The sequence below is a fragment of the Leucoraja erinacea genome, unplaced genomic scaffold (genome assembly GCF_028641065.1).
Source record: "Leucoraja erinacea ecotype New England unplaced genomic scaffold, Leri_hhj_1 Leri_81S, whole genome shotgun sequence".
NCBI classification, from domain to species: Eukaryota; Metazoa; Chordata; class Chondrichthyes; order Rajiformes; family Rajidae; genus Leucoraja; species Leucoraja erinaceus.
The window spans coordinates 90,334-103,311 of NW_026576751.1; the positions used below are offsets into that span (position 1 = coordinate 90,334).

A 12,978-nucleotide genomic window follows, 5' to 3' on the forward strand; every position below is an offset into this window, starting at 1 on the left:
CCTTTGCTGGTGTCTGGTGGAACTGCAGGCAAATTAGGCTGGTTTGAGTGCCAGCGACCTCTGTTGGCGTTGGGTGGAACTGCAGGCTGGCCATGCTGGAAGGACGTGCCTGCAGTGGAATGCGCAATGGCGGTCGGATTTTGTCGCGGGGGCCGACTGGGTGCAGTGGAAACGCGGTCGATAGTGGTCCCGACCTGCTCTGAGCCTCCAAACGCCTCGGGAAGGACGGTCAGCACTTCCAGGTTCTGATGGTGAGAATTCCACAGCTCGTCGGCTTGTTCACCCAGCACCCACATGTCGGTAAATGGATCCCAGGCGAGCTGCATACGAATGTCGGGGGGTAGCTGCTGCAGGTAGGCGTATTTAAATATGCAAGGTTCATGGTCCCCCATTAGGGTGAGCATGTCTTCCAGGAGGTCGCCCAGGCCGTCCATTTTGAAAATCCGAGCTGCCCGCTCGGTGTCACCTAGGCCAAACCTCCTGATAAGAAATTCCTTAAGTATATTTATTTGCTACCGGGGGAGCCCTGAGGAAACGCTTAACACGCCTCGCAGTCACTTGGTCAAGCGAGCCAACCATGTAATAGTATTTTGTCTCATCTGCTGTTATACCTCTCATAGCAAACTATGCCTCTGCCTGCTTGAACCAGGTGTCGGGTTCTTCGGTCCACAGAGTTGGGAGTTTCAGTGCAACAGCGTTATTATCCACATCCATCACGACAAGTGATGAACGGCATGGGGTCACCAGTGTCGTAGCCTGGTCAAGGTCAAGAAAAGGCAAGACGCCAGGCGTGTTCAAACAGTAGTCTTTTAATCCCAACAGCGAGAGTACACCACACACATACCTCGAGAGCACTAAAGGGGCGTCTGGAAACCCCGTGGCAGACCAACACCCCTGTCCCTCAATTGGCGAGGGGGATAATCCAAGGAGTGGCCTACCCCCCAGGGACCGCCACTGTACATTCATCATATCTATTGCCCTGATGTCTACAAGCAAAGGGTGGCAGTAGAGAAGGAGTTATACAGTAGATTTATATTTCAGGCAGTTAAATGTTCTGAAAAAGGGTCGGAAACGGGAACATCGCCAATCAATGGACTGTTCCAGCTGCTATGGTCAGGCAAACGGCTCTGTTGCCATGCTGTGAGATCGGAGAGGTTGAGAAGGAGTTTCTTCCCAGAGGCCATTCGGACTGTAAACTCCTATCTCACCAGGGACTAACTTTACTGAACGTTTTTCCTTCCGCCCACAATATTTAATATACAATACAATACAATCAGTTTTATTCGTCACATATATGTAAAATGTTATTAATATGTAAAAGAATATGTATGTGTTTATGATTGTGTTTATAGTTTGTTTGGTTGTTTGTTTCTTTGTCTTTTTGCACAAAGTCCGCGAGCATTGCCTCTTTTCATTTCACTGCACATCTCGTATGTGTATGTGACGAATAAACTTGACTTGACTTGACCAGAGATGTTGCCTGATCAGCTGAGTTCCACCAGCAATTTGAATTTTATAAGTATTATATTTCCTGACTATGGTGATCGGATTGGAATTGGACGATTAGTTAAGGTCATGACCCATAACAGCATTGATGAACAGTGATATTGGGGTCTTAAGTCCACAGCTCCCTGAAAGTGGCAACGCAAGTAGTGGAGTATAAAGGCATACAGCGTGCTTGACTTCATCGGTCTGCCTACCATTCCCATGCTGACCTTTCTGGCCTGGGCCTTCTCCATTGCTTGGGTAAGGGCACAAGCAAATTAGAGAAACATCACCTCACGTGTTGCTTGGGTTGCTTACACCCCAGTGGTTTGAACATTGAATTCTCTAACTTTAAATAACTTCTATTTACACTTCCCCCTCTCCCTCCCACCTTCCTTGTCATTTTACCAGGTCCTCATCTCTCTACATTCTTTTTCAGTTCACACCTTCCCTCTACATTATTTTTCAATTCACCTTGGCAAATCAACAATAGACCTTCCGGGACGGGCGCTCCAGTCGAAGTCATTTGTGGCTGGTCCTAATTGATCCTAGTCTTTTCTCACCTCCAGTACTTCACACCCCCCTCCCCCCACCCCCCCCAACTTTCAGTTTGAATAAAGACCCCGACCCGAAAAGCCACCCATCCTTTTTCTTTGGAGAAGCCGCCTGACCCATGCTGTTACTCCAGCACTCTGCTTCTCTCTTTGTGTAAACCAGCATCTGCAGTCCATGTTGGCTGACCCACAGTTTTACTCCACACTTTGTGTCTATCTTTGGTATAAACCAGCATCTACAGTCCATGTTGCGAGTGGTGGGGGGAGGGGGGGGGTAGTGGGAGCAAGAGCGGAGCTTCGGGATACCGAGGAGACACACGCAACTAGGATAGAAGAGGTGAACCCCCGTCCTCTAAAGACAAAGACATCTCGGATGATGCTCTACAAATTGGAGGAACAGCACCTCATATTTCGCTAGGACAACTTACAACCTAATGGTATGAACATTGATTTCCCTAACTTAAAGTAAACTAGCATCCCCTCTCTCTCCGTCTCCACCCTAACCCGCTAATATCACCATTTGTATTCCTTTGTTATCACCGCGTCCCCAGTCCATCAGGGGCTCCACCTTTCCGGAGTCATCGATGCAGGCTCTGCTCGGTTCTGCACCTTCCCATACCTCTAGTTTCCCCTTTCCCAACTCTCAGGTGGATGAAGGGTCTCGACCCGAAATGCCACCTATTCCATTTCACCTGAGATGCTGCCTGACCTGCTGAGTTACTCCAGCATTTTGTGTCTATCTTCGGTTTAAACCAGCATCTGCAGTTCCTTCTTACACAACTCTACTTCACCATTCAATGATTCAATCGTCGTTGATTTATCTCTCCCTCCTAACCCTATTCACCTGCCTTATCCCCATAACCCCTGACACTCGTACTAATCAATAACACCCGTACAAATCAAGAACACTGGATGAGGTCAGAGGGGGTACACGTGAACCTCAGTCTAACGTACAAGTTTCTTCTTACACATTTTATCTGAAGTTCTTTGTTTCTACTAATAATATGCAGTTCCATGTTATTCCAGGGTGAGACCTGTTGCACAGTGAGAACCTTGCATGTAGACACAAAATGCTGAAGTAATTCAGCGGTTGAGGCAGCATCTCTGGAGAGAAGGAATTGGCGACGTTTCGGGTCGAGACCCTTCTTCAGACTCATTGTGACCTTGCCTAACTGGTGGCATTAAGGGCCTTGGTTCTGTGTATCCTGGTGGGGTACCGAGGCACGGAGCGGCCATGAGCGATGGATTGGATTTGCAGCGACATCCTCCTCTATCCGACGAGAATTCTGCAACACCCTCTCTTGCTGCAACTTCTCTATGATTCCTCCTGCTTTTGCGAATCTTTCATTCATTTGTTCTACATATAGACATTTGTCTACATTTCTCGTTTCCCTTACCCCTGACTCTGTCTGAAACATAGAAACATAGAAACATAGAAATTAGGTGCAGGAGTAGGCCATTCGGCCCTTCGAGCCTGCACCGCCATTTAATATGATCATGGCTGATCATCCAACTCAGTATCCCGTACCTGCCTTTTCTCCATACCCTCTGATCCCCTTGGCCACAAGGGCCACATCTAACTCCCTCTTAAATATAGCCAATGAACTGGCCTCAACTACCCTCTGTGGCAGAGAGTTCCAGAGATTCACCACTCTCTGTGTGAAAAAAGTTCTCCTCATCTCGGTTTTAAAGGATTTCCCCCTTATCCTTAAGCTGTGACCCCTTGTCCTGGACTTCCCCAACATCGGAAACAATCTTCCTGCATCTAGCCTGTCCAACCCCTTAAGAATTTTGTAAGTTTCTATAAGATCCCCTCTCAATCTCCTAAACTCTAGAGAGTATAAACCAAGTCTATCCAGTCTTTCTTCATAAGACAGTCCTGACATCCCAGCAATCAGTCTGGTGAACCTTCTCTGCACTCCCTCTATGGCAATAATGTCCTTCCTCAGATTTGGAGACCAAAACTGCACGCAATACTCCAGGTGTGGTCTCACCAGGACCCTATACAACTGCAGTAGAACCTCCCTGCTCCTATACTCAAATCCTCTTGCTATGAAAGCCAACATGCCATTCGCTTTCTTTACTGCCTGCTGCACCTGCATGCCTACCTTCAATGACTGGTGTACCATGACACCCAGGTCTCGCTGCATCTCCCCCTTTCCCAATCGGCCACCGTTTAGATAATAATCTGCTTTCCCGTTTTTGCCACCAAAATGGATAACCTCACATTTATCCACATTAAACTGCATCTGCCAAACATTTGCCCACTCACCCAGCCTATCCAAGTCACCTTGCAGTCTCCTAGCATCCTCCTCACACCTAACACTGCCCCCCAGCTTAGTGTCATCCGCAAACTTGGAGATATTGCCTTCAATTCCCTCATCCAGATCATTAATATATATTGTAAATAGCTGGGGTCCCAGTACTGAGCCTTGCGGTACCCCACTAGTCACTGCCTGCCATTGTGAAAAGGACCCGTTTACTCCTACTCTTTGCTTCCTGTTTGCCAGCCAGTTCTCTATCCACATCAATACTGAACCGCCAATGCCATGTGCTTTAAGTTTGTATACTAATCTCTTATGTGGGACCTTGTCGAAAGCCTTCTGGAAGTCCAGATACACCACATCCACTGGTTCTCCCCTATCCACGCTACTAGTTACATCCTCGAAAAATTCTATTAGATTCGTCAGACATGATTTACCTTTCGTAAATCCATGCTGACTTTGTCCAATGATTTCACCACTTTCTAAATGTGCTGCTATCCCATCTTTAATAACTGACTCTAGCAGTTTCCCCACTACCGATGTTAGGCTAACTGGTCTGTAATTCCCCGTTTTCTCTCTCCCTCCCTTCTTAAAAAGTGGGGTTACGTTTGCTACCCGCCAATCCTCTGGAACTACTCCAGAATCTAAGGAGTTTTGAAAGATTATTACTAATGCATCCACTATTTCTGGAGCTACTTCCTTAAGTACTCTGGGATGCAGCCTATCTGGCCCTGCGGATTTATCGGCCTTTAATCCATTCAATTTACCCAACACCACTTCCCGACTAACCTGGATTTCACCAGGTGAAGAAGGGTCACGACCGGAAACGTCGCCTATTCCTTCCCTCCCCTGACCAGCTAAGTTGTAACTCCAGCATTTGTATCTAACTTCATTGAATGAAACGCTGGCGGTGGAGCAGACTGCCACTCAGAGGTGATGCTCAGTAACTGCAAGTCGGCGGCAATTCGGCAAAGGCTGCTTCCTTTAAAGGAAGAAATGCAAATGAAGGGAGCAGCAGGGAAAAGCGGGCAAATATGAAAAAGATCAGAGGTAAAACGAGAAATGAAAGGCGAAAATATGTCCTTTTTTCTGTTTTCGGCAATCAAGTGCAATATAACGTTACATTTTTGGCTCGTACTGACTTGAAAGTGTAACGATAGAGGTTGGTTGGGAGAGAGGACAATATTCTAGCATACTTACCTGGCAGGGGAGACACCATGATCACCAAGGTGGTTCTCCCAGGACGAGGCTATCCCATTGCACTTCGGGTGTGCTGACGCCTGCGATGTCCCCAAATGCGGGATACTCGACTGCAAAATTTGTGGTAGTGGGGGACTGCGTTCGCGCTCTCCCCTGAATTAAAAATGAAAAATAGAGTTAATGCACACAAACCTCATATATGCCTGAAAGTGTAGTATTTTTTCTTATCAGGATGAGCATTAGGGGTAAAAGAGAACATCTGTTCTTATTAGAACAGTGAAAGGGACTATCTGTTCTAGTCCATGGCCAAAGATCTTAGAGCAGAGCAAGATGGGTTACTCCTGCGAAATACAATGGGCTGACGTGTAGTACGCTACGGAGGGGATCCTGGGCATTCCCCGCCCCCCCCCATTTTAGTAACCGAAGCCTATCTGACCCGACCCGACTCGCAGTGTAATCAATGTTGCGGGGCAACAGTTTGTGTGTGTGATATAGGGTTAGATTCATAATTCCGTCAGTTCATATTTCTTGTCAAGAATAAAATTTGACTCTGGTGATTTTCTTTGTTTTAATGTTTTTTCAATAATTTCTTTTTAAATGGCTCACAAGCAGTGTTTGAGTTAATTTTGTAGTAACCGGAACCGACCCGACTCGCAGGGTAATTGACATTGCGGGGGAAGTTTTTGTGTGTGATATAGGGTTAGATTCATAATTCTGTTAGTTCATAATTCTGTTAATTCTTGTTAAAGAATAAAATGTTTATAAACACACATACATGAATATGATATAAATGTATATCATATAACACACACAATTATATTTCTTCTGATCCAATGATGAACTTTATTTCAGACTAGACAAGGGACATTAAATAAGAAACATTGTAAACCTCCCCGCAACTTCACACATACACTAGGCCTTATCCCCACCCCTCAAATCCCCCCACCCCCTCCCGGCACTCCCTCGCCTGCCCCCACACTACAATGCCCCCCCCCCTCCTATGCCCCTCTCCCGCGGGCCCCGCACTCTCTCTCCCCGCTGCCCCGGGCCGCGCACTCCCTCCCCTCGGGCCCCACACACCCTCTCCCTCTCCCTGGGCCCCACCCTCCCTCTCCCTGGGCCGCTCACTCCCTCTCCCCAGCCCCGGGCTGCTCACTCCCTCTCCCCGCTGCCCCGCACACTCCCTCTCCCCGCTGCCCCGGGCCGCTCACTCCCTCTCCCCGGGCCCCACACTCCCTCTCCCCGCTGCCCTGGAGTCCCACACCCCACATTCCCTCTCCCCAGGCCCCACATTCCCTCTCCCCGGGCCCCACACTCCCCCTCCCCCGGGCCCCACATCCCCTCTCCCCGCTGCGGAAACAAAGATCCGATCTTTGGCCGGAAGCAAGATGGCGGAACAAGATGGTGGAGGCTGGTCGCTTAAATGGGTCCTATAATCACCCATGAATCCGCCCATGAGTGTACTACACGTTTGCGTGAGAGTAACCCATCTTGCTCTGCTATAAGATCTTTGGTCCTGGCGGTTCATTAAGGACAAGAGCTGCAGATTGCGGTGTAGAATCGTAGCAATGGCAGCTGCAATTGGAGCGAGAGGACAGGGTATCCGCAATACCCTGAGGATTAGTGTAAAGGACCTGAGCAAGGGGGTTCCCTTCTCACGAGACCTGTTCGTGAAGAAGGTCTTGCTGGAGACCTGTGAGTTTGAGGCCAGAGACATCTACTGCCTCCAGGACTTCCCAGGTAACGGATACTTCGATGTTACTTTCATGCATCCGACGGGATGGCAAATGTTTATGAAAGATTTCCAGGAGAAGGGGAATGAAGCTCCGCTGTCGTTGCTGAAAGTGCAGCCACACTTCACCCTCCCAAAACATAAAGAAAGGATGATCACGGTGCACATGTTCAACCCACATGTGCCCGTAGTGGATGTCCAGCCCCAGGACATTGGGAGCAGAGCAGCGGTTGAGTGGCTCCAGCCCCAGGACATCGGGAGCAGTACAGCAGCCGTTGGGCCCCAGCCCCTGGAGACCGGGATCATCGCAGCAGCCGATGGGGCCCAGCTCCAGGGCATCGGGAGCAGTGTAGTGGCCGTTGGGCCCCAGCTCCGGGAAACCGGGAGCATTGTAGCGGCCAATGGGCCCCAGCTCTGGGCAACCGGGAGCATTGTAGCAGCCGATGGGCCCCAGCTCCTGGCAACCGGGAGCAGTGCAGCGGCCAATGGGCCTCAGCTCCGAATTTCCGGGAGCAGTAAGTCTGTCACCGTGCCCCAGCCACGAGAGATGGGGGAAGCAGCGCACCCAGAAGGGGGTGAAACGAGCAGCCCCCCCCTCCCAACATAGAAACATAGAAATTAGGTGCAGGAGTAGGCCATTCGGCCCTTCGAGCCTGCACCGCCATTCAATATGATCATGGATGATCATCCAACTCAGTATCCCATACCTGCCTTCTCTCAATACCCTCTGATCCCCTTAGCCACATGGGCCACATCTAACTCCCTCTTAAATATAGCCAATGAACTGGCCTCAACTACCCTCTGTGGCAGAGAGTTCTAGAGATTCACCACTCTCAGTGTGAAAAAAGTTCTTCTCATCTCGGTTTTAAAGGATTTCCCCCTTATCCTTAAGCTTATCTTTATACTGTCTCTACACCTACGACTGTAGTCCGGCCCACAACAACAACCGCATCATCAAATTTGCTGACGACACTACTGTAGTCAGACTTATTTCTAAGGGAGACGACGCAGCCTACAGAGAGGAAGTCCTGAAGTTGACAACCTGGTGCTCAGAAAACAATCTGGCTCTGAACACCAGGAAAACAAAAGAGCTCATTGTCGACTTCAGGAGGCACAGCACCGACTTAGCCCCCCTACACATCAACGGCGAGTGTGTGGAGAGGGTCAACACCTTCCGGTTTCTCGGCGTCCATATCGCTGCTGATATCTCCTGGACAGACAACACGACAGCGGTCATCAAGAAGGCTCAGCAGCGGCTGCACTTCCTGAGGGTCCACAGGAAGCACAACTTGGACTCTAACCTGCTGCTGACCTTCTACCGCTCGTCCATCGAGAGCCTGCTGACATACTGCATTACAGCATGGTATGGCAGCTGCACCATGGCAGACAGGGAGAGGCTTCAGAGGGTAACTTGGACAGCGCAGAAGATCATTGGTTGCCCTCTCCCCTCCCTGATGGACATCTACACCTCCCGCTGCCTTAGCAGGGCAAAGAAGATCATCAAAGACAGCTCCCATCCTGCGTTTGGACTGTTCGACCTGCTGCCCTCTGGAAGGTGCTATAGGTGCATCAAATCCAGGACAAATAGACTCAGAAATAGTTGCTTTCCGAGAATTATAACTACTCTTAATTCAAATTCACGCATGCACTGACTCCACTGCCCAACACCCGGACTTCCATCTGTATATATGTATATAAGTATGTAGCGCCGCAGAATTGTGCACCTATCCCCCCCCCCCCCTTCTCCCTTCTGTTTTTGTTTTTCTGTTTCTTGGTTTTTGTGCTAAATTGTATGTATGCACTGAGTACGAGCAGTTTTCAGTTTCACTGTACATGTATAGTGACAATAAATGGCATATCATATCAGCTGTGACCCCTTGTCCTGGACTTCCCTAACATCGGGAACAATCTTCCTGCATCTAGCCTGTCCAACCCCTTAAGAATTTTGTAAGTTTCTATAAGATCCCCTCTCAATCTCGTAAATTCTAGAGAGTATAAACCAAGTCTATCCAGTCTTTCTTCATAAGACAGTCCTGACATCCCAGGAATCAGTCTGGTGAACTGTCTCTGCACTCCTTCTATGGCAATAATGTCCTTCCTCAGATTTGGAGACCAAAACTGTACGCAATACTCCAGGTGTGGTCTCACCAAGACCCTGTACAACTGCAGTAGAACCTCCCTGCTCCTATACTCAAATCCTTTTGCTATGAAAGCTAACATACCATTCACTTTCTTCACTGCCTGCTGCACCTGCATACCTACTTTCAATGACTGGTGTACCATGACTGCCATTGTGAAAAGGAACCGTTTACTCCTACTCTTTGCTTCCTGTTTGCCAGCCAGTTCTCTATCCACATCAATACTGAACCCCCAATGCCATGTGCTTTAAGTTTGTATACTAATCTCTTACATGGGACCTTGTCGAAAGCCTTCTGAAAGTCCAGATACACCACATCCACTGGTTCTCCCCTATCCATGCTACTAGTTACATCCTCGAAAAATTCTATAATATTCGTCAGACATGATTTACCTTTCGTAAATCCATGCTAACTTTGTCCAATGACTTCACCACTTTCCAAATGTGCTGCTATCCCATCTTTAATAACTGACTCTAGCAGTTTCCCCACTACCGATGTTAGACTAACTGGTCTGTAATTCCCCGTTTTCTCTCTCCCTTCTTAAAATGTCAAGTTTGCTACCCGCCAATCCTCAGGAACTACTCCAGAATCTAAAGAGTTTTGAAAGATAATTACTAATGCATCCACTATTTCTGGAGCTACTTCCTTAAGTACTCTGGGGTGCAGCCTATCTGGCCCTGGGGATTTATCGGCCTTTAATCCATTCAATTTACCCAACACTATTTTTTTTTTTTTTTTTTTTTTTACCCAAATCGTTTGCTATGTCGCTCTTCAAGGGAGATGCTAAATGCATTTCCTTGTCTCTGTACTGTACATGGGTGGCTTTAAACTGAATAAGGGGGGTGGGGTGTCGAATGGGATAGTGGAGGATGGAGTTAAAGGGAAAGGGTTTCTTAAATGTGTGAGCGTAGAGACCGAGGGGTGTAAAATGAGGGTAGAAGCAATAGGTAGCAAGGTGAAAAGTAAAAGTGGCAGGCAGACAAAACCCGGGCAAAAATCAAAAAGGGCCACTTTTCAACATAATTGTATAAGGGGTAAGAGTGTTGTAAAAACAAGCCTGAAGGCTTTGTGTCTCAATGCAAGGAGCATTCGTAATAAGGTGGATGAGTTGAATGTGCAGATAGCTATTAATGACTATGATATAGTTGGAGGTGGGGTAGCGTTACTGATTAGAGAGGAGATTAATGCAATGGAAAGGACCAAGGCTGGGAGCTGAACATCCAGGGCAGAAAACGCTGGTGGGTGTTGTGTACAGGCCACCTAACAGTAATAGTGAAGTTGGAGATGGTATCAAACAGGAAATTAGAAATGCGTGCGACAAAGGCAAAACAGTTATAATGGGCGACTTCAATCTACATATAGATTGGGTGAATCAAATTGGCAGGGGTGCTGAGGAAGAGGATTTCTTGGAATTTATGCAGGATAGTTATCTAAATCAACATTAAAGCCACCCATGTAGCAGTGACAAACCTGCCTGCCAGAATGCTGGTCCCACACCTGTTAAGATGCAATCCGTCCCTTTTGTACAGTTCCCCCTTACCCCAAAACAGATCCCAGTGATCTAAGAATCTAAATCCCTGCCCCATGCACCAGTTCCTCAGCCACACGTTCAGGTCCCGTATCTCCCTGTTCCTGCTCTCGCCAGCACGGGGAACTGGAAGCAAACCGGAGATAACAACCCTGGAGGTCCTGCTTTTCAACATTTTTCCAAGCTCTCTAAAGTCACGCTGCAGAATATTCATCCCCTTCTTTCCGACATCGTTTGTGCCGACATGCACTACCACTTCCGGATGTTCACCTTCGCCCTTGAGGATTTTCTGCACTCTGTCCGTGACATCCTGGATCCTGGCACCGGGAAGGCAGCACACCATCCTTGCATCCCGTCTGTTGCCACAGAAATCCCTGTCCGTATCTCTCACGATGGAGTCTAACACGACAATGGCCTTGCCTGCCTTAGGCCTTTTTGGTTTTGGCTCAACAGCCCTATTCGCATCGCAAGCCAGTCCGCCGCTCACGTCTTCTGTCCCAACAGCTTCTAAGCGGGTGAACCTGTTTACAAGAGGTACACCACCCGGGGACTTTGGCATTCCATGCTTCCCTCCCTTTCTCACTGTCTCCCACCTCTCTTCCAGTACCTTAGGTGTAACAATCGTACTGTAGGACTTATCGAGGAACGACTCCGTTTCTCGTACGAACCGGAGGTCATCCACTTGCTTCTCCAGTTCCCCAACACGGCCCTTCAGGAGCTCCACCTGGATGCACTTTTCGCATTTGTAGCAGCCAGAGGCACCAGCGGTGTCCTTGACCTCCCACATACTGCAAGCATCGTACTGAATCAGCTTGCCTGACATCTCCTTCTTTCGTCTCTACCTCTCAAGCTTATTGCGTGGTCTCCTCTCCTCAGTCTCGTCGCCGAAGACTCTCGAGCCAAAGACTCACAATTTTCTCACAGGGCACTTCCCTCACTAGGCCGCTCCTCACTGCTGCTCGCTAAGAACCGTCTTGCTTAAATTGACTGATAAATTGCCTGGCCTTGGCCTTTACTTCAACTGTTTTCACCCCTCTCCTCCCACTTGGGCTAGAGCCAATCAGTCATATCTCTTGCTAATCTGCTACTGCTGTTCCTCCCAAATCTACAGCAGATCTGAACAAAGACTTGCCTGACCTTGGCCTTTACTTTAACTGTTTTCACCCCTCTCCTCCCACTTGGGCTAGAGCCAATCAGTCGTATCTCTTGCTAATCTGCTGCTGCTGTTCCTCCCAAATCTACAGCAGATCTGAATGGGTTTTGGGGAGGGAATCAGAAATTGGATCAAACTACTCTACACCAATATCCGTAGTGCAGTCCAAATCAATGGGTGGGAATCATACAGTTTCCCTGTAAGGTCTGGAGTCAGGCAGGGTTGCCCTCTCCTGTCTTGTTTGTCTGCTGTATTGAACCTTTTGCCGAGTCCATCAGGAAGGATGCGAGCATAAGAGGAGTGACATTGCCAGGCAGTGGGGGCATTCAAGTCAAGACCTCCCTGTACATGGACGATGTCGCTGTCTTCTGCTCGGATCCAAAGACGGTCCGCAGATTGATCAGCATCTGCGACCAGTTTGAGTCGGCCACGGGAGCCAGGGTGAACCGCAGGAAGAGTGAGGCCATGCTCTTTGGCAACTGGCCCGACCGATCTTCCATCCCCTTCACCATCAAGCCTGACTTCTTGAAAGTGCTGGGGATCTGGTTCGGGGGGGCTGAGGCGAGTAACAAGAATTGGCTGGAGCGGGTAGCCAAGGTGGGGAAGAAGCTGGAGCTATGGCGGCAACGCTCCCTCTCCATAACCGGTAAAAATTTGGTCATCAGGTGTGAGGTGCTCTCGGGGCTGCTGTACTTGGCACAAGTGTGGCCTGTCCCTCCCTCCTACGCCACGGGAATCACCCGAGCCGTCTTCCAGTTCATCTGCGGGTCGAGGATGGACCGGGTGCGATGGGCCACAATGTACAAGTCGGCAGACAACGGGGGTAAAAGCGTGCCCAACGTCGCCCTCACCCTGATGGCCACCTTCGTTTGTGGCTGCATCAGGCAGAGTGTTGAGCCAAGGCACGTGGGCACTAAGTGTCAC

General features: G+C 48.9%; 1 non-coding gene across 1 annotated transcript; it reads left to right on the top strand.

The window, feature by feature from the left end:
* Positions 1 to 5,495: 5,495 nt before the first annotated feature.
* LOC129694843 (U1 spliceosomal RNA) lies at positions 5,496 to 5,659 on the top strand. The gene has a single exon (XR_008723056.1). It is a non-coding gene; the product is annotated as a U1 spliceosomal RNA (small nuclear RNA).
* The last annotated feature ends 7,319 nt before the right edge of the window (positions 5,660 to 12,978 follow it).